Consider the following 22,525-nt stretch of genomic DNA (forward strand, 5'->3'; position numbering starts at 1 on the left):
TAATTCCACTATACTAATGATTTTATTAGGAGCTTACGATGTACAAGTTTATGATTTACTAAACATATGACTTGTATACATATATGTTTATTATCGTATTTTATATTAATTTAGCTTTAATTTTACCCGAACAATTGTTATAATTTTATAGAATATCACTTTATAAAATTGTCCATTTTTATATTTTAAAAAGATATTTTCAATAAAACAGATCATGGTATGATCATGGTATATATCAAATAGCTGTTATGGCAAAACTATTCTGTACAATTGATCAAAAGTCACGGAATCAAGAACTGACAAGGGAACATATCCAACCCAGACACGCCGATTTTGATGAAACTTATGTGAGATATAGTTCTCAAAAAAATATTTGACGCGTATTTTTTTTTCTCGGCAATCGTGCATATTGAAGGGGTGAAAATAGCCCCCAAAGTTGAGGGCTGAAATCATATTTTTGGGAATATCTCCGGAATTAAAGGAGATAATTGGATGCTTTAATTCCGGAGATATTCCCAAAAATATGATTTCAGCCCCCAACTTCGAGGACTATTTTCACCCCTTCAATATGCACGATTGCCGATAAAAAAAAATACGTGTCAAATATTTTTTTGAGAACTATATCTCACATAAGTTTCATCAAAATCGGCGTGTCTGGGTTGGATATGTTCCCTTGTGAGAAATTAATCGAGGTTATGGAATGCAGAACTTAACCGAGTATGTTAGAACCAAGAATATAATCGAACTCGAACTTGTTCAAACATAGCGGGTGATAGACCGTGTTAAGCGAATATAACCGGCATTACCTGTAACCGACAAGTTAGCGAGTTTGTAGTCTAAACGTGCTGAATTATGCAACCTGCGAAACGATTTGATAAATTATATAACAAGTAAGATGAATGAAGAGAATTATAGTGTAACGTAGATTAGAGTACTTACATTGATAGTATTTTATTTTTATGTGAGATGTATTAACGTCAGTAGTTAATGAAGATTCTAACAAATTCTTTAATTTTCATATTTCCAAATTCCTGAATTTACAAAATTTTATATCAAATGTTATACTGAAAATTTTCTTGAATTAAATTAATTTTTTTAAATTTTTGAGATTCTCTGCCACGTTCCTAAATTTTCAAGATTTTTAATTCAATTTTTATGTTTTATGTTACATATTTAAATATTCTAAATTCTCCAGATTTTTTATCGCAGTTTTGTATTTTCAAGATTTTCAAGATTTTATTGTAAATTTAAAAATTTTCAAAAACTAACGTTTCCAAACTCCAAAGGTGCAAATGTACGTATTTGTAATTTTTCAATTCGTAAATTTTTATATTCTGGAATGTAAAATTTATTACTTTTGAAATTGTCAATTTTCTAAAATCTCATATTCTCAAATCATAAAACTTTTAAATGTGCTAATCCCAAAATATTTCATTTGCAAAATGTCCAAATCGTGAAATTATCAAACTTCCAAATTTCTTAGTTTTCAATACCGAAAATTTTCAAAATCTCATAGTTCCAAACTTCTTAACTCTTAAACTTTCATATCCCAAAATTCAAAAATTTCAAAATTATCAAATTCTCAACTTTGCAAGTCTTAAAATTCTCAAGTATTCAATTTTCTACATTTCCAAACTCCCAAATGTTATAATGTCCATATCCATACATTTCCAAAATTAAGTAAATACACAAAATTAACAAAATTTGCAAATTTAACAAAATGCACAAAACTAACAAATTTCATGAAACTAACAAAATTTTCAAGCTAACATGAAACCAACAAAATTTACAAGACTAGCAAAAGTCAGAAAATTAACAGAATTTTTCAAAATGCACAAAACTAACAAAATTCAGAAAATCAACAAAATCTTTCAAAATTACCAAGCTAAAAAATTTCCAAAAACTAACAAACTTTCTGTATTTAAAAATCTGTATATCATCACAATCTCATTAACACAATCTTGAAGTTTTCAAACTCAAAACCAAATATAATCCTCAAATTCATGTGCAAACTATCCGCGATAAGTTTCATTACAGCAAATGACAGTATTTTCTTATCCTACAGCGCCATCATCTGCAGGAAAGTTTCCTGCGTTTGTTTCAGAGCATTAAAAACGTGTTCATAATTAAAGTAGTTAATGGAGGAAAAAAAATTGTTGCTCCCTTAATTTAAATCATATTTGCATGAGAAATAATCACTTTTCCAGTTGTTCCGCGGTCTCTAAAAGAGTCTGGTATAAAACAGAGAAATAACCTTAATCTTACTGCATTACTTTTCTTTTTGTTTTGTTGTATGAACACCACCGCGCAGCTTGCATGCGAAGCGCGAGTAAAATTGTTCGCCGCATTATTCAGAATGATTTATTCCCAGTACCTTCTCCAATCAGAGATGTTAAATATCTCCTTGCTTTAGGTCATTTTTTCCCCTCTGTTTAAACGATTCGTTATTCTCGGGAAAAATTGGGTAGTTGATTACCGTTTTCGCTTTTTCATTCCAACAGCAGTAATTTCGTGTTTTGTGCAATTTTATTCTAGTATTTACGCAGTTATTATTGAATTCTTGCTAGTGAACCATCTATTTGATAGTACGAGAGTATTCGAAAGTGTAAAAATGGGGAATTATGGAATTTCTAAATTTTTAGTTTTTCAAATTTTAAGATTTATGGTTCTGAAAGTTTCATGAGTGACAGTTTTAAATTTCAGATTTTACAAAGTTCAGAATTTGAAAACTAGGCAGTTTGAAAATTTCAATTCTTTGTTTCTAAATTTCTGATTTTTCCAAATTTTAATATTTCTACAGTTTTAAATTTCTAAATTTGCAAATTAGAATAAGAGTAAGTTAGTGGATTAGTAAATTAGTAAGTTAGTATGTTAATAAGTTAGTAAATTAGTAAATTAATAAATTGATGAATTGATGGATTGATGGATTGATAGATTGATAGATTGATAGATTGATAGATTGATAGATTGATAGATTGATAGATTGATAGATTGATAAATTGATAAATTGATTAATTGATAATTTGCAAAATCGTAAATTAGTAAAATTGCAGATTGTCAAATTATAAAATTAGTCAACTTGAAAATTTCATGTTTCTAAGTTTTTTCTTACTCATATCCTCGTAATTTATCTTTCTGTTATATCATTACAAATATGCTATATAAAGTAATCCATTCTACAAATCTAATATTTTATGAAATATGAATAATGTGTTTAATTCAGAAATAAAAAGTTCGTAAATATTTTTTAATAATAAATTAACAACAGTTAATAATTACAGTTATTTATTACTTTTCCTTCAAAATATATAATTCTTCTTTTGACAAATTTTTTAAATAAAAAGCAGTTATTATTACTTATAAGGGTTCAAAAATATCTTCATAAAATAAAAAAAAAACGTATAATACGGGGTAGAAAATTTCGTAACGACAAAATAAATATTTCGAATTCCGTCATTAACAGTAATTCTTCCGAATAGAAAATGGACTCGTAAAGTTTAAGAGGAAGAAGCTCGATTTGCCGGAATCCGGTGCACATTCATTTCATGGAAAGCCACTTATCCGGAATAATATAAAATGATGGGCAATTATTTACTATAACCTGCTGAAATAGTGAAAGCTGGGAACTACCAGTCTAATTTCATGCCAGAGTAACCACTGTGGCCGCGACCATTGAATGGAATGAACTAGGAGAGACACTTTGGCTTCTGCTTCTCTGTAACCATCCCTATAGTCTTCTATTCATTGAAATTCTGCTAGTGAACTCCAATACCACACCAGATGCTTCAAATTTGTGTATGTTCTTTGCATAATTTTGACACTCTCCTTTACATACCAAATCCCTAATTACTGCATCTGTAAAAAGATCGGAGTGGGAACGTGACATGCATAATTACTAATTATCAAATTCACTCGAAGATTTTGCAAATCTGAAAGGGCGTTTTAATAAACCGTCAAATGGTGAAGAATTTTTATATAATTGTTAGGTACCTTAATTATATTATAGTTGAAATTACGTATTTTGACATTGTATTTATAAATTTTATTTGAAATATAATGTAAGTATTGTATTTAGATATAGTGTTTTGTATGCCGTATTTAAAAATGCTGATGGTGCTGTATGTAACATTGCATGCAAAAATAACGTATGGAATAAAACTGTGACATGCGTGATTTTGTTTTCGAGAAAATTAAATTTGAATATTCTATAGAATTTTTTGAATGCTTTATTTTGTTATAATAGGAGGACGACAATTATTTATTTTGTGTTGTTGCAAACTATGTATTGTTTTGCTGCATATATATGTTGTCTGCATAGATATATTATATTTTACACCTTGTAGTTTTTTTAGTATAAATGATTTATAAATTTCATAATTAATATTATCGGAAATATTTCTCATTTCTTGTAATTACAATTTTTTACTGTACCTCTTGAAAATATTGCAAATTTACAATATAATTTTTCTTTCGTGTTATTACTAATTATATTTTGTATTATTACTAATTATTCTTGCTGGTATTATTATTAAATATTCTGACTAGTATTACTTGTGAGAATTAAAAAGTGTATTTATTTAAAAATTGCAAAGATTATCTGACAGAACATTATCAATTAAATGATGTTATAATTTAATAAATTATTAATACTGCTATCATTTATTATGTATTATTATCGTTAATAACCTGATTTGAAAGATTATAAATAATAAAGAACAAAATATGATTTTTGTCTAATAAAGATTTATGTAAAAGATTGCAAAGAAGGTATAATATATATCATATTTAACAATTATTTCTCCACTTATTAATTATATTCTTATATTTTTGTTACAGGTAAAATTTGTTATCTTCTAAAATACGGAGCCCTATGTCATATGCTTAAACCGGATAAATTGTATGTATATATTCAGTATAATTTTAACATACTGTCTACATATTTCATGCATGCTTGAATACGTTTTAGTTGCGTAAATATCCGTAGCATATAGATCACCTGCTGTGATCAGTCGATATGCAGTACATTTAAAATAAGCGTAGATACGAAAGTTTCATGTCAGAAATCGATTGTCTGGAAACGTTTAGAAGAAGAAAAATGAATTCTTACTTCAAGACATACTAACATTAACCTTTTTGATATTTACGTCGAGTATACTTGTCAGAGAGAAAAAATTCGCTTTTGCAATTTGAAGTAAAATTCAGGTAAAACAAGAAACATATTCGTGATTACATCAGTTTAGAATAGTAATGAAGTGAACAACAAACGAAACGTAACAAATAAGAAATAATGAGAATTTGAATAATGCAGGGAGTTTCACAAATTGTGACAACTCTGTGTGTAAAAATAAGTCGAAAGGAAACGTCTTTTCGTATTTGCTTTCATTTTTGAAAATTTAAATCGAAAATGCGATGAAAAGAAGAAATATAATGTAACATGATATAAAATATAACATATAAACCTTACATGTTGCATATAAACACGAAAATGAAACATAATTAAGAATTAAAGAAAGCTGGCTAACGAATGTTTTAAAACTGCTATGGAGTTTCTAAATGTATGAATATTATAATGAACTGAGTTAAAATAATTTCCTATTGGATTTATACATCCGAAATAATCGTAACTAGTGCGATGTTCAGTATGAATTAAAGTGCAGTTTTTCAGTCAAGTAAAGGGTATATTCAAAGAGGAAAGCTGGATTATCTTCGAGCAAAATACCACACATCCTATTATTCCACAAAAAATATGACATTGAACATATTGACTGTATTGTGAAGTGTTTAGAAATTTAGATTATTAAGAATGATATCGCGGTAGTGATAATTAAATACCATGGAACAACCACTATGCATAGCAACAAACCTTCAATTTGTGCCAGGTGCATTCATTTGATTAATACAAGAGTCATAATACGGAGGTCAGATTACACTTCCGTTTTCTAAAATAGATCTAATTAATTAGTTCCCTCTGATAAATCTAATTAGTTCTCTGAAAGTATCCGTGCTCTCAAAAAGAATTGAGACTCTACAGATAAGACTCAACGATTTAACCTTACAAGAAATAATATTTCACGTCATAAAACATGAACCGTACGAAAAGGTAATATCTAGATCTCTAACAGTGGCAAATATTGCCAAAAACAAGCGAGATATTCGAGGTGATACATTGAGGTATGACATCCTCTATACTGTCAATATAATATTGGCAATATTGCAGTATTGTCAATAAATATTGAACATATGAGGATGTGGCAGCTTATCAATAAATATAGACATAAATTGATCGCCCGAGGGCACCTTTACAGGTATAATAATGTTGAAATCCTTGAACCATTAACACTCTACAATATTGATCGTTTAAAGATTAAATACAACATCTAATGTAATTCTAACGTTGATTTTTATCAACGAATAATTGAGTATATCGATTATTTCCAGACTTCATCAGACAATTGTATGAAAACAACTTCAACCAAACTTTGTATTAATAAAATTACGTTCTGAATCAAATTAAATCAAATATTTAATATTTTTTTATCGTGATTAAAACAGTTTTACTGAAATGGTGTCTAGTGATATTATGTTCAAACTATATCCCTGAAAGAATTATCATTACATTTTTTTTTGCAATATTTGTAACTTTTATGTGTCATTATGTGACGCATATTTTGTTCAAACTGTAACTGTAAATTATCATAACTTTCTGGACCTTTTCAAATTAGTATCATTAGCGCATATTTTGTTCAGACTATGATCCTGACTGAATATTCATGGCAATCTGTATCTTGTAATAACGTAATCGTAACTAGATAATATAATTCGCGGATAGGAACAATTTAGGCTAAAGAGGCGTGGTAGGTTTTCGATACCTCGCTTTGCATACTAAACCCTGTAATATCGTTTGTATTATGCACAGCCCTCTTCATCCCTCTATACCAGTCCACTCTCATGAACACCAACAGCGAATCTACATATGGATCCACGATGTGTTACAATCGTGCGTCAGGTTATCGCAATTTGCATCTCACGTGGTAATGAGTTGGTACGGATTTAGCATTATGCAACGAGGTAGAATAACATGGCTGCAGCCAGGGAAAACCCCTTTGGTGTTTCATTTATGTACATCGTGACTTTTCACTTATTTTTCTCTTTTTAATGGATTCCTGTCGTCTGTTATTTGTTCCGGAGATAATGAAAATGGTTCAGCAATATGCCAATACTGCGAAGAAATTGAAATAATCGGTCCTACATTATAATAATCACATTCATTTATTTATTCATTCACGTGTATTCTACTTGAGACAATTACGATAATTGGATAATGAAAAATTATCGGAAATTAATCCATTTTACATTTTTCCTAAAATCCATATTTTTATTTAGTTATTCATTTTATTTTTAAAATAAATATTCGTGCTTTAAAAAGTGTTTTAATTCAATTATCTCGAAAATCCCCATTCAAAATATTTTTGTTCTACAATTTCAATGTATTTCTTCGAGAGAAATCTACCCTTTCATACTTCTGTCGCTATTATGACAGCCTGTATAAATTATAGTAGGTCAGTAACGCACTCATAAACCAACAGTCATATTTAGGTTGAGCACTGTTTACATTAACATGTATGAAATGTCGGCGATTTTCGTTTGCTATTCAAATGAAAAATTATTCATCACGCCAGCTTTGAATATTTTATTCGTACTTGTACTCGCTGTACCCTGTATTGCTTCTTTATCACGGTGACCCTTTTATTGACACGTGCATTTCACTCGCATGTTTCCTTCACACGCAATAACGTACCAGTACTCATGTGCTGCTTTATATCTTTGTAGTGTTACAATTAAATGGATACTATCAGAAATTTTACATGAATATGCAAAATAGGGGATGATTCACGATAATCTAGGCACTTCAATATCTCTTTCCATAGTCGGGTAATAAGTTCCGTCACGCACGTTCTTCAAAGTAAGAGATCAAGATTAATAATATGTAGAAAAGGAAATTTATTAAAAAATATATAATGAATAACATACGAATATATCTTTATATTTGTAAATTATTCAGAAGTTTAGCAGTTGATAATACTTGATTTATAACTTCATGCATTGAAATTTAAAGATTTATTATGTACATTTCTGATACAAAATTTTAGAAGTGTCATTGTACATAGCTGTATTGTTTGTCAAGCAAAATTTCATGAAAAATAAAATTAAATTTATAAACGCAACGGTAAGGAAGAAAAATACGTTTTTATGAAAAATAATGTTAACAATAGGAAAATAAAACTTGTGTTACAATTATAACAGTGAGACAGTAAAATGCAAAATATAATATTATGATAAATAAAATGAAAGCTTTGAATTAATGTATACTTGTAATGTTGAAGTCATAAATAATTTCGTTTGCTTGAAATAGTTGATTAGTATTTTAATGATTAATTAGTTAATCAGAGGTTTTATACCTTAAAGAATCAATTACCCCCACAAAACCAGTTAATTACTATACAAAATGATAAAGTCGATTAAAATAATTTTATAATCTTAAATTTGTAATTTAATTTAATTTTAGAATCAACGTTTTTTAACGTAATTATTTTCTGCATACAGTTACATAAATCTATTCGTTTTACTATTTTCAAATATTTTTAATATGATATCTACAGTTTTCATTTCACGATTTTAGTGAAAAGCACCGTCTGTTTATAAATACCGTAATGCTTATCCTTTAATCTTTAATCAGTGTATACTCTATGTTTTGAAATAGTTTTATATGGAATACGATCTTCACTCGAGCACTCAATAAAATCCTTCATTCATTCGCCTTTTCATTCATTTCCTTTTGCCATTCACTCGTTTCAAAACTACTACGCTCACTTACTATCCATTCATACTTTACTACATTCACTCTTTCAGTCAATTACCTATATTTGCTCTGATGCGATTTAATGTATTTTATTCAAAGATTCAAAGAACATATTAAGATTACGTCCGATTACACTCGATATTTTCAATGCTCTGCACCACGAATCGGTTCCGAACCGGTACGGACTCCTCCGAACCTTCCCGAACGGACACGAGGCATGCAGTTGCATTTCTAACATGCTCTTACATAATCAAGGATATTATTAAATGGACAGGTCCTGGAATTTACTGAGAACGTAATGGGATAACTGTGGCTAATATGGAACACTTGATTTTAAAAGCTTGGCAAAAGTAATGTTTTCTCTTCAAGGACAATAATGTTAAAATGTGACAGAATTAATAGATATTCGTCTGTTAATTACTAATTATATAAAAATTAAGTGCCTTAAAATTATAATAAAAAATTTGAAAGCGATGAGTCGATAACATGGTGTCCGACATAAAATACGTCGAAAATGTTAAGAAAAATCTAGGAAAATATTTTACTATAAAAATTATTTATTGAGATAAAATAGATAAATATTCAAGTTTCACTATTTTTAAAATGTTGTACCACGATGTATTAAGTTGATACCTTTTGATTTGGTGAAGCTGTTATATTTTATTTTAAACAGATAAAAATGCTCTACGTCTATATTTATAATATTATTATTATTATTAAGCACAATTACAGTATTCTATCTGTAAATGTTACAACTGCCGGTCTCGATTGTAACATTTATGGAATAGGTACATACTACATACTACATTCTTTGTAGTGAGCCGAACATAGAAAAAGACAGCAACACAAAAGACAAAGAGGGACTGAGGTTCAGCAAACATGAAAGACTCGTGCGTGTTCTGTCTTTTAAATTCAAAAATCAAAATTCTTTAGTTTTGGTTTTTCGTCAATGAAACTTTGATTATTGTATTCGTCTCATTTTTCTGATTAAAATAGTACCAATTTGCAGGTTAAGTAATAACTCACCATTTTGCAGGTATAAGTAATAAAACCTTTACTCCTCTGTTTTCCCATAGATACAGTATTAGAGTGTACAACTCAGTTGTTAAAATAGCCCCAACGAAAAATTCATTTTCGAGGTTTTGGCCAAGTTTTTACGATTTGGAACCACTGTGCAGTGGTGGGGATAACTTTGGTGCACATATCGTACAGATCATTTGTGCACATATCGAATATTTATATTATTTTTGGAGTGTTTTGAACACTCCAAATTATATCAATTACAGATGGGTTTAAACCGAATCTATAAACTTTCGAAACTCGAGTCCGAAATGTTATGAAATTTCGAAACTCTTGAAAGTCTCAAAAATCTTGAAATTTGAATTGGTGATTTTGCTTAGCGAGAGAAATATCTCATTTTATGAACCGATGTCAGTAAAATTTTTCAAGCTCATATGTATCACACGCACCCGATCTGCAGTTCTACGATCGTGATCGAGTGCCAATTTGCTTATATCCTCAAGTACAAAAACTAATCTCCGAACACTCGTAAAATAATAGGTATCGAATATTCGGGATGTACAATAGACCAAATATTCTTAAGGTACGCTACGCACGATTCTTTATTCATTGATTTTGTACGTTTTCCTATCTGGCTTTCGAGTGTTTCAAATCACGCCAGAAGAGCGAAGTTTCGAATTCTTGAAACTTGAAACTTTCTTGTGTTTCGAGGAGTTTCGAGGTTCCGACATTTCAAGAAACTCATTTCTAATATTTAAGTACCTCCGTTAAAATTAGGCATAAAAAATATGTTAAAAGAAACAAATAGGGTATGTGCACCAATTATGAAACTTTTATATTAAAATCACCCATAATAAAAATATATAAATAAATAAAATACATGTAACAAAATTACGTATATAAATAAGCATAGAAAAAATGATTAAACTCAAATATAATCATTAACGAACCACGATAGATACAAATTTAGAAATTTACAAAATTAAGAATATAAAATTTTCAAATTCAGGGACTTGGAAGTTTAGCAATATAAAGTAGTAAAATTTCAAAATTATTGTCACAAATCATTACACAAATTTTCGAAGTCCATCCTTAATAGAGATTTATGATAAGTGAACAATGATGTTCACATTGGCTGTATTGTTTTTTGTTTAGATATACCAAATGACATCAATCTTCAACACTTGTCCAATTAGTCTAGTGCCCGGTTGTGTATCTATTTTCGTTGTTTACATGTCAGTTTTAGTAACAGATTTGAATCAAAATGGTTTTTCTTCTCAACAGAGATTCGTTTTTCTTTATCAGTGCAGCTGTTCGAATGCTTTTGAGTGATACTGTATATTGATCTGCTCGATGTGGCTATCCATCAACGTGTGACTCGCTTTCACGCTCGCGGGAATCTCGGAAACGACAGGTGTCGCGTTCAGTGAATCGTAACATTATATTAAAACGTTTGAAACATCATTGTCATCTTCAATTAAAAAGTAGGATGAAAACTAATACTTGGACACGTGACAGTGGTTGGTCACCTGTGCGGACGATACTTATTACATTTATTATACACTTTATGAATTAGTGGGTCTATAGATCATGTGCCTCACGCAAACTGGAATGTGTATTTTAAATTTAAAGTACCTACCGTAAACGTATAATTAAATCAAGAATATACCGGGTGTTTCATTTAAGTTGACACTGTACAAAATTTTGAAGACCTGTGATTTAAAAAAAACAAACTGACACGTGTTTAAGGTGGTTCCAGTTAATTCTGTGTATTGAAAATTGTCGAAAACGACATCAAAACATGGTTACCTTAGGTTTTTTATCGATAACACGATTCCTGTCGTTAGATTGCCGCCTAAGTGTATACAGCAAAAAGGTGTCTCGCGAGTCTACCCACAAAATTTCAAGTCAAACGACCTAAAATTGCGGCCTGTGTAGTGGTACAGACAAACAAACAAACAAGCAAATGTAAACTTAGTCGTCTCAGGAACCTCACTATGTTTGAAAACAAACTATTTTATTCCTTTTTTGAAATATTTATTACTAGAACTACTAGCGTTAAATACACACTTATTTTTAAACTGAAAATGAAGTGGAGAAGTAGATAAGTAAATACTGAAACATCGACTAACACATAAATAATCATTCTTCTTTTCAACAAAGTATGAGAGACACTTTGACAAAAGTATGACAACTAAATTATGTAATATAAAATTTAAAACCTGAATGTAGTTACTTTAAGCAGTTGTTTTAGTCATTTTTTCTGAGGAATTTTGGAAGTTGTGGAAAACAATACGTAAATATATTAAGAATATATTATAAGTTTCAGTATAAATATATAATATTTATAAAGAAAGAAAAAATTACACAACAGTAAATTACACTTGAAAGTTGTCTATAGAATAAAAGAAACTTCAATAGACAACAATGGTTGTTATTGAAGTACTTTATTGTCATCGTAATGATTAATTTCTAATCACTGTTAAAAATGTGAGTACTGCATATAAATCAAATACTTAGTTTTTCATATTATCAAATGTTTAAACATTAATGATTAACTGGATATAGATTGATACATAATACATTGATAACTCACATTATTATTATTTCATGACTTCATTTATACATACTGACTTATTTCATTATTACTTCATTACTTCATTTATACTTACTAACATATTTCATTACTACTTCATTACTTCACTAATAGTTAATGACTTATTTCATCACTACTTCATTACTTCATTAATACTTCACGATTTACTTACAAAGTGTAACTAAGTAAATAATCATTTATATAAACAGTAATAGTATTATTTAAACGTAAAATATCTTTTCAATTGAAACTTCAAATTTTTTTCGGAACCAGCTTCCTCAAAACTTCAAGTTGCTGGAAAAGGCGGTGTTCAGATTCGTATTCAGTGAATAAAAATCGATAAGAAACCCCTGTTAAGTGCTATAAATCCAGATGGTTGTTGAATGTTAACCTCTTGCTGTATTTTGAAGAGTCTAGTGCTTGACGCACTCGCAGTTCAATTTGTGATAAATCTTTCTCGAATTTTTAATACGCTTCAATATGAAATTTACTTGTAATTATAATTTGCGTATTTCAGATTCGCTGAATATAAAGTAGATACATTTTAACTTTTTTATTTGTTTTCATATTGTAGCAGTGGATATTTAGTTCTGGCTGACATACCTATCAAATGAATCTATAGACATAACAATAGACATCAATAAACATAACAGTTTAACTTTCTTTGTTTGTTTTCATAATATAGCAGCGAATAATTAACTCAGACTGACGCATCTGACAAATGAATCAATGGACATAACAACAAACATCAACAGACATAACATTTCAACTGTCTTCATTTCATTGTTGTAGTAATGAATAATTTGTTTTGATCAACGCATTTGACAAAGAAATCAATAGACATAACATTTTAACTTTATTTATTTCCATATTCCAGCAGTGAATAGTTAATTATGCCAGACGCATCTGACAAATAAATCATTTGATGGAGTCAATGTTTCACATGCAAAAACAATATACACATAAAGTGCAATTCAATAAATAAATAATTTTTATGTAAGTAAAAATAATACTGTTTAAGCATAAAATATTTTCTGTGTTGTCTTTCAACTTTTAAAACCTTATTAATACTTTAGTATCATATATTTGAACATCTTACATTTGCACCCTTTTCTGCAGTATAGTATAGTGGCTATAAATAGACACTGTCTTCTTAATTGAAAATTTGTATGTTTTTCAAATTAAACTTTCCCAAAAATTAAAGTTCCGTGAGAGAAGTGTTTCTACATTCGTATTCAGTGAATAAAAATTGATAAAAAACACCAGTTGAGTGCTATAAATTTGGATAGCTGTTGAACACAGTAATGAGAAGTGTTTCACAGTATTACTGTTATCGACAACAGCTTTTCTCCGTCGCAACGATCCTTCATTAGAAGCAAACAATCGTGCTATCAACTCAATGAAACTTCATTTATTCAACGATTACTAGAGTTACAAGATTGCTTGATATTTTAAGCAGAACAATGACCGATCCTTGAAGATCTCATTTATAGACTCGCTTTCTCCCTCGGGATATTCTGCATTTATACCGGGTATATTCGTTTCGTCACAAGAAATCCGTACAGAAATGTCAAGAGAATTCATCGGGACGCCGTTTACACTGTACGATTTAAAATGCCACAAAAACTAAAATTTTTTGCCTTTCCTGTTGACATACGATGTACAAGAACCACAAAATGTACAAATATCGTATTAAACGTAACCAGACGTTTAAAAATTAACAAACAGTACAAATTAATAACAGATGGTTAAACAGTAGAATGATGTATACTTTGCAATAAAAAAAATTAACTCCATATCGATTTATAATGAATTATAATATTAATTAATTTAATTTTTTGAAATTTAAAACATTTACTTCAAATTCTATGAATATATTCATGTATATAACATTCAAATTTATTTTCATATACACTAGTCAAAAAAATTAAGGGAACAGAAAAATTCCTTAAATTTTTAGGTCATTTTCAAAAAACAAAATTACACTCACCCGCGCAGACATTGCTACAGGTGCACATACCTGCGCGCTCCCACGTTCATATACCTGCATATACACGGCACACATACACACGAACTCACACACACAAGAGGAAGCGTAAATCCGACCTTCTCAGCCAAAACATTCTTTAAAAATTCAGCAACAGTACCGGTAAATGTAGAGACACAAACTTTTTTACCCAACAAACGTATTAGTCGCGAATCGGAGTAGTAATGACGTTTCCTTAACTCTTTTCGTTCAAATTTCAAAGTTTGATCCATCGGTTCATAGGGAACAAAGAATCGGAGCCATTTGAAACTTCGCATACATTTTGTGGGCAATATGAGCTTAAAAAAAAAAACCTAGGCATAATCATTGCAATACTTATTTACAAAGATACCGTAACTTTTGTAATTTGAGGAAAAAACGCCGTTTTTTGACGTTTTTTACATGAATATTAAGCATAAAAAAAAACATTTAATCAAAAACTGATATACCCATCTTAAAGGGTACATTCTCCGCGTTCTGGAACCGTATTTACAATTTCTGTTCGATGGTGGGTTAATGAGATAATGACTATCAAAGGAAAAAGCGTCATTTTGGCTTTGGTAGCTCATAACTTTGCGACCGATCGTCGAAACGAACTTCATGGACGTGCAAATTATAGGGGAAGGAATAGGGAACAGCAGTCTAGAAGTGGCATTAATCAAAAAAATTTTTCTATGTCAGTACAAACCTTAAAAAAAAAGAAAAAAAATTCTAAAATTTTTTCATCGCGATTTTTGTATGCTTTGTTAATGATAATAGGTTCAAAAATTTTTGAGATAAAGGGTCGGAAACTAGAGACCTGAAGCTTCAAAATGACTATTCTGGATGTCTTCTGTGATGAATTTCAACGGAGGCAGAGCAATTTGAAAATGACCTAAAAATTTAAGGAATTTTTCTGTTCCCTTTATTTTTTTGACTAGTGTATATCAAATTCATATTATATATAAATTGTTCATATATTTGTATATAAAATTTAGTATTAAATTACTGTTTACATGTATACATTAGTTGAATTATTTTATATAAATAAATCATGCTACTATATGCCACTAATATGAAAATAGCATCGGTATTACAGAATTGAGTATTAATAATTTGTTTGTCATACAACTGGTTCAGTGCGGAGGAAATTAGGTCTGAAAGGGTTAAATAAAAAATGAGTCAGACTGAACCACCCAACATCATGAATTTCGCATTCGAGCTAACTTCGCAGTACCTTTTTCATCCCTTTCATACGGTTGGTAATTTTTTCGATCTTTCCTCCGTGGTAATTTCTCGAGAAGAATAGTAGAAATTCTTCGAGGGGTTGCAATCTACGAAACTCGGGTTCTCGAGGTCGTTTTCGCCCCGGAGAAAATGACTCGACGCATCGTAAACGCTGAAAATTTAAAGAAAGAACCATATAGTCCCAAAAGACGACGATCAATCTTAGGATACAACACAAGCTTTACCTTCTCTCGTTTTTCCCCGATTTATATCGTTCATTCCACGAAGAGACATAATACATCAATAACCTGAGACTGTCGACAGGAACGTAAGGTTTGTCTTTTTTTACCTCTAATAGGAAATTGAAGCAACGTTATATTTGATATGCATTAAACAGTTTTCGATATTAACTATCAAGGTATAATGCAAGTATTATACCTATATAAAAATATAGGTATATAAAATATATAAAAATATAGGTATAATACAAATATTAGGAAAGTAGAATATTAGATGTTCAATAATACATTGTATTCTGGCAATTCAAACAATGAAATACTTTGCGAAAGAATGAGTTGCAAATATACAATTTTCTTTGCAATTTTAATAATTTTTTTTTCTGCAATGATAGTATTCATTTGCGATTTCGAGTGAGAGAAATTTATTTTTGAGAAATTCCCAATTTAGTTTTAGTTTGTAAGAAAAATTGCCACGGAGAAAGATATTTGCGCTATGACCAAATATGTATAAAACTGTAAATAAATAAAATTTTTCAAGCAAACATTAAGAACCTCTACATCGTTATTTTTCTAAAAATATCGATTGTATTCAGTGTATATAAAATTGTACGATACTTTGTTCAGTATTGTACACAATAAATAATTGAATTAAATAATGGCATTACGAAACAGGTAAATTAAATTTAAAACATAAAACCGTCTATTGCCAATAGATAAAATTAAGTGGTCATGAAAGTCAGAGTTAATTACGAACAGCCAACGATTAATATTTCGTATTATCCTCTCTCGGTAAAATTACTGCTCCAAATATCATGGAATATTATTTACAAGTTTCCCAATTATATTTGTACCGACTGCTTCAAATGCTGCTTTTAGTCTATTAATAATTCTGTGTTGTTACGCTTTTAATGGAATCTTGGTGTACTGTGTACTTTATACATTCTCTATTGGATTTAAATCTGGACTTTATAGTAGAGATTTGGCTATAGAAAGTCGATGTCTTGTAATTAACGACACTTAGCGACGTGTCAGTGATATTGTAAGTAAAGAAAAGAAACCAAATTTGCATCGTATAATGAACTTATTATTATTCAATCATATATTGCAAATTATACAAGGGGTTTTACATTTAAGATGTCGAATTTCATGAGTAGATTCTGAGAATTTAGATAAGAAAAAATTTTAGTCGAAAATATTTGTCGTTTAACATTAAAACTATGAAGGCGGTCAAATGAACATCTTACAGATTTCATATTTTAGGTTATAAAATTTGTTAAGATGGTTTTTTTGGAATATGTGTATTTCATCAAAATAAAGAATTAGTGTAACAGACTGCAATTGTCTGGAATCGACAATGAATTGTTATTTAATTTCACATGTATTACACGTGTCAGCAATTATACTGTAGGGTTTTTTCCATAGAATAACCGTTAATATGAGTTTTTTCCATCAACGCGATCGTCTTTTGTTTAACGACACTTGGCGTATGCGAAATGCTTGCGGGTCAATCGTAGTTTTGCGCTCTTGCGAGTTATTTCGACGGAAAGCAGTGCCGTTCGAAGTATTGTGTGTTTTTTGTGTGTATTCCTAAATATATATTGTTAATCTCTTTTTGTTAAAACATACCCGTGTTCTTTCTCCTTACTCTCCTATCCTACAATATTTTTGTTAATATTCATTAATACTTTCAAAATAATACTTCAAAAATATTCATTGATACTTTCAAAATAAAGGGCCGCAAGCCTATTAGACGTTAATCTGAAATCATAGAAATTTGAAGACTTCAACTCATCCATGTTTGCGGCACGGATTCCTGTTATCCAATCATGCTGAAACTTTGCAATTATCATTTTTTGAAAGGCTTTGTCATGCAATTATAATTTTATTAATAAACACTAATGATAAACAAAAATGATACACTATAAGATATAAAGTAAAACAATAATACATTTTCGTATACAACCATTACACAGTGTGCATGTTAGCGAGAAAGGATAAAACGGAAATGTATGTAAAACATGAACGCCTCGCTAGGGGGAGCAAACCTCACTTCAATCCCCCACTTTTGCGACTTCTAGCTTTAATTTTTGAATGCAATTCTTATGCGTTACGCTTTTAAGCGGTTTCGTTATTATATCCGCTGGATTTTCATTTAACGGAATGTAAGACAAACTAATTGTTTTCTTTTCTAACACTTCTCGAACAATATGGTAAGATATATCTACGAGGTGTGACCCAAAAGAAACGAGACTCGGTGTGTATCTTGAAAAAACAATGGAATTGGCAGCAATTGTTTTTGTGGCATCATCCCACATACCTCCTCTATCCATGTTGCAAATTTCAATTGAATCGGTCATACCATTTGGAAGTATTGTGTTATTTAGTGAACACGTGCAACTGCATTCTGCCGGAAAAATCTCTAACGTAAAAACCGAACAGCGAATAAACATCAAGTTTCTTGTAAAATTTGTTGAAATCTGTTGTAACATGTGATGAGACATGGATTTTTACCTATGACCCACAAAGTAAGCGCCAGTCGATGCAGTGGAAATCTTCAGGATCCCCAAAACCCAAAAAAGCACGCATGTCAAAATCAAAGTTCGACATTAATGGAATTGTAATGATTGAGTGGTTTCCCAGTGATCAAGCTGTTAACCAACACTATTACATTGAAGTACTAAAAAGATTTAGTGAAAAAATTAGGAAAAAAAGGCCACAGTTGTGGAGCGATGGATGGCTGTTGCACCAGGACAATGCACCCGCTCACACGGCACTGTCTGTCAAGCAGTTTCTGACCAGCAAAAATATTACTGTGATGGGGCATCTGATCTGGCTCCATGCGACTTTTTTTTATTTCCTAAAGTTAAATTTTGCTTAAAGGGAACCCATTTCACCTCAGTTAAAGAGGTTCAGGCAAAAACGGAGAATCTTCCGAAAGGACTTCCAAAAACCTCGTTCCAGAATTGTTACTAACAATGGCAGCGCCGAATGCATAAGTGTGTGAATGCTGAAGGGGACTACTTTGAAGGTGATAATGTCACGGAGAACTGATTCTCCAGGTACAATGATTTATTGGATCAGTCTCGTTACTTTTGGGTCACACCTCGTATATGTTTCGTCCGCGTATTTTCTATCCGACTCTTCGAAAAATCTATTGCGGATCTGTTGTTGCAAAATATTTCGCAGTTTTCTGATAGATGTTCATATAAATCTAATTCCGTTAGTAATGTACGCAATCAAATCGCTTCTTTTACTCCGGATGCCAAGGCTACGTACTCTGATTCCATAGTAGATGTAGACAAACTCTTTTGTTTTGACGACACCCAGTGCACAATATTAGAACCTATAGTTACAATCATACCTAAGTACGAGTGTCGGTCATCCAAATCTCCCGCCCAATCGGCATCACAAAAAGTCTTTAGGTCTTCAGCGATTGTATAAGTTATTTTATAATGTCTAGTTTTACGTAAGTAGCGTAGAATATGTTTGCCCTGAACTCGGTGAATTTCGCGCGGACATGAGTTATATTGAGACAATTTCGTTACGGCATGCAATATATCAGGTCTAGTTCGTAGAGCTATATACATCAAACAACCTATCAGTACCCGATATGCCGTTTTCCCTTTTTCGTCTAGGGAATCTGATTGTACATCTTTCGATGTTTTCAGACTTGGATCTAACGGTGTCGAAACGCTTTTACATTCAGTCATGTTATATTTTACTAGAAGTGATTCTATGTAAGCTCTTTGGTCCAAAGTAATTTCTGCGCCAGTTGTATTTACCTTAACGCCTAACGCATCGCTAATCTCACCTAAATCTTTGGTTTCGTATTTCTTGTTGATATCTTTGATAAAGTTATTGATTGACATCGCATTATTTGAAAACAAGAAAATATCGTCTACATAAATTACCGCAATGATCCAATATCCCTTTTTATAAACGCAACTGGATGAGTTTAATCTTATGAATTCATGATCGACGAGAAAGTTATTTAACTCCGTATTCCAATTTCGTCCTGCCTGCTTCAGTCCGTAAATTGGTCGTTTTAATCTAACTAGGCTTTCTTTGCCATCCCTATGGTACGGAGCCAATTTCATGTATATCTCTTCCTGGAGTTCACCGTAAAGGTATGCACATTTTATGTCTAATTGTCTGGTGTGCCAACTAAAAATTCCTGTAATTGCTAATAATAAACGTATTATGCAAAAATTCGTGACCGGTGAATATGTTTCGTTATAATCAATACCCTGTTGTTGAGGGAAGCCTCGTGCTACTAACCTTGCTTTATAATTGGTTATATTACCTTCGCAATCTTTCTTAACTCTGAATACCCATTTGCTGTCAATGCATCTTCGTCCTGACGGCAAATGCTCTATATCTTCCCAGGTTTTTCGCTGGGTTAGACTGCTCATCTCATTGTGTATAGCCTGTTTCCACTTACTTGCTTGTGGTGAGCTCAATGCCTCTTCTACAGTGCTTGGTTCCACGATTTCTACGAAGTTTAATTCCACATTCTGGCTTCCTTCTTCATCGGATGATCCAACGTCCAAGTTACTATTTTCCGGCTTTCCTTTGCAGCCGTACGGGTTTCGAATCTTTTTCTTTGGCCTTCCAACTTTTCTTTTCGGCTTTCCTGTTATTTCCCCCACTGTCTCGTTAGTGGCTTCTTCTTTATCACTTGCTGATATTGAATCGTTGGTCTCTTCTGTTTCTCTGGTTTCTGGTACTAATTTCGGTCTTTCTTCTCCTTCTTCATTTTCTTCGTCTGACTAGATTTAGTACACGGGTAGTTATACTCCAAACTTCGGTTTATTAGCCAATCATATTACACCTTATCTTCTGAAAAACGCACGTGTTTTGTTACAATTACATCCCCTTTTTCGGGACACCATAATCGGTAGCTTTGCGTTCGAGTGCTATATCCCACTAATATACATGGAACAGCCCTAATATCTAACTTCCTTTGTCCCTGTCTTATTAAGTGTGTATAAGCGAGCGATACACCTTAAGATGTCGCACGCTGGGTATTCTTCTTGACCAAATAGTATATGGTACTTGATTATTTATGGACGTATGGCAGACACGATTTTTCACGTATGCGGCTGTGGCCACTGCTTCAGTCCAGAATTTCTTGGGTAATTGAGCTGACTTGAGCATTGAACGTATTAAATCTAGCAACGTTCTGTTTATACGTTCTGCAATCCCATTCATTTGGGGGGTCTCGACATTTGACGTTTCGTGTTTGATACCTTTCTGCTCGAAGTATGTCTTCAGGTCTCCGTTGCAGTATTCGGTTCCACTGTCCGAACGAAATCTTTTTACTCTCTTTTCTGTTTGCAGTTTACGTTTGCTATGTATTTCTTGACGTGGTCTTTCACTTCATCCCATGATTTAATAAAAGCTACAGTAGTATGCCTGGAATAATCATCTGTAAATGTAATGAAGTATAACTTGTCGCCTAATAACTTTGACGGCATAGGTCCGCAAACGTCAGAGTGTATTAGTTCACAGACTTCTTTGGATTGCCGGTCCTTTAATCTGCGGCATGAAGCTTTTGTAGATTTGCCTATGCAGCAATCACCGCATGCACTTTCTTCAGTCTTAGTATTCTCCAATCCGTGAACGCGTTTGAGTTCTGCTGTCTTGTCAATTGTACTTTGGCCTATATGGCATAATCTCTGATGCCATAAAGTACTATCTTTATATTTACATTATGAGATTCTAACCTTTCTTCTGTTTGCACAATGGTGTGTGCTCTGACAACGTACAAATCATTTATTCTATCTGCGATGCACATAAGTTAATTATTTTTAACATCGTAGATTTCTGCTTTTCCTCTACGTATAAGGATTTCTTTTGACCTTTGTTCTATTTGTGACGCAGATAAGAGGTTCTTTCTTATGTGAGGCATGTAATATACATTGTGTAGAGTTATGTATCGTACCTGTTTGCCAATGAATGCTTTAATTTCAACGTTTCCAATGCCTTTGGCTGCAAGCTGTGCATTTGGCTGTCCCTGGGAATTAGCAGCAGTGTTGATTGGCTCTAATTTCACTTCTTTGTATGTTTTGAACCAGTCTCTTCTTTTGCATACGTGGTGTGTACACCCAATATCCAACAACCATGAATCACCCATATCCACATTATTGAGTGAGACGAAAAATCCTTCATCGTTTTCTTTTCTCCTCTGATTTAAGCTTGGATTATAATTTTGAGTTCTTGTTCTATTCTTTGTCCAGCAGTTCTTTAAATCATGTCCTTTCTTTTTGCAATGTGAATAATATGCAGGTTTTGGTTTATTCATACCTGATGTACTTGGATGTGTGTATTTTGGCTTTCTCCCAATTTGGAGTGCTTCTTTCTGAGTTTCATTTTCTTCTGGATGTCTGGATCTGCGTTTGTCATATTCTAACAAAAGTGCTCTACTAATTTCCGCGGTTGTAAAACTGTTTTCTGGCAGGTTTGCTAATGACATATTTATTGTTTCATACGACTCTGGTAAACCAGCTAATAAGATGTATGCTAGATCTTCATCTTGCACCTCCGCACCTGCTTCTCTTAGATTATTTGACATAAGT

At 31.5% G+C, this 22,525-nt stretch overlaps 1 protein-coding gene across 2 annotated transcripts in view; it reads left to right on the forward strand.

Annotated features, from left to right (window-relative positions):
* Invadolysin (leishmanolysin-like peptidase, invadolysin) overlaps positions 1-22,525 on the forward strand; it is a 417,041-nt gene that overhangs the window by 218,407 nt on the left and 176,109 nt on the right. Inside the window, exon 2 of one of the 2 annotated variants that reach the window (XM_076535805.1) lies at positions 4,837-4,897. The exons of the other annotated variant lie outside the window; for it this stretch is intronic. The gene's annotated coding sequence lies outside the window, so the exon portion shown is untranslated. The remainder of the gene's footprint in view (positions 1-4,836; positions 4,898-22,525) is intronic. 2 annotated transcript variants of the gene reach the window in all.

This window comes from Megachile rotundata, chromosome 9 (assembly GCF_050947335.1).
Source record: "Megachile rotundata isolate GNS110a chromosome 9, iyMegRotu1, whole genome shotgun sequence".
NCBI lineage: Eukaryota > Metazoa > Arthropoda > Insecta > Hymenoptera > Megachilidae > Megachile > Megachile rotundata.